Below are 826 nucleotides of genomic sequence, written 5' to 3' on the forward strand. Positions count from 1 at the left end.
GGTGGGGTATGGCCTGGAATATCAGCAGCCATTTTCAAAGACCCAACATGAGCTGGTGAAGTCCTAGATGAGGAGGAAGATGAGGATGACGGGTGGACTGGATCCTATCTGCCATCCGCCAGCACTATGCAAGGGACACTGCCAGCACATCACCCTGTGGCACATACCTGTCATTTTTTTCCCACTCCATTGGAGCTAGGAGTCACAAGTCTCTGCCTTCGCGGACATTGAGTGACACAGACTCACGTGTGTCTCCGGATCTCCAGCAGGGAGTCCCGGTACAGACTTTGCAGCTCACGTAGAGTTTCTGGAAGACCGGCATCTAGGGATGCTGCAGATAAGTTATGAGGCACTGAAAGATGAAAATTCTAAGCTAAGAAGAAAGCTGGATGAGGTTCAGAGCTGCTCTGAAACTCAAACAGAAATGGTGAGGACACTTGAGTGGAAATTAGAAGCAAAAATGATCAAGGAGAATGACCACCACGACCTGGAGTCAGTGGTTCAGCAGAAAGGTGCTGTTAAAGGCAGAAAGTTATGTCATGAAACTGGAACAGGAAATAAATTTGCTCCAGGCTCAGGTCTCCAACTTCAAACATGACAAAAGCTCTGAGGTCAGGCGAGGGTGCTAGCTTGACTGCTGTGAAGCAGAACATGGATGTGGCCTTGCAGAACCTCCAGGTGGTCATGAGCAGCGCAAGGGCTTCCTTAAAGTAGGTGGTTTCTGGAGCTTAAACATTGAATCTTGTTGCCAAGATCCTTAAATCTGTAGACAGAATTTCTGAGATTAAAGACAAGGAGGAGGACTCCTGAGGAGCATTGCGATGCT

The 826-nt window shown here is 48.3% G+C and overlaps 1 pseudogene; it reads left to right on the forward strand.

Annotated features, from left to right (window-relative positions):
* The window catches only part of LOC100965170, a 44,479-nt pseudogene extending 43,669 nt beyond the window's left edge, over window positions 1-810 (forward strand).
* The last annotated feature ends 16 nt before the right edge of the window (window positions 811-826 follow it).

This window comes from Otolemur garnettii, unplaced genomic scaffold (genome assembly GCF_000181295.1).
Source record: "Otolemur garnettii isolate 467f Iridium unplaced genomic scaffold, OtoGar3 scaffold00338, whole genome shotgun sequence".
Taxonomy (NCBI): Eukaryota; Metazoa; Chordata; class Mammalia; order Primates; family Galagidae; genus Otolemur; species Otolemur garnettii.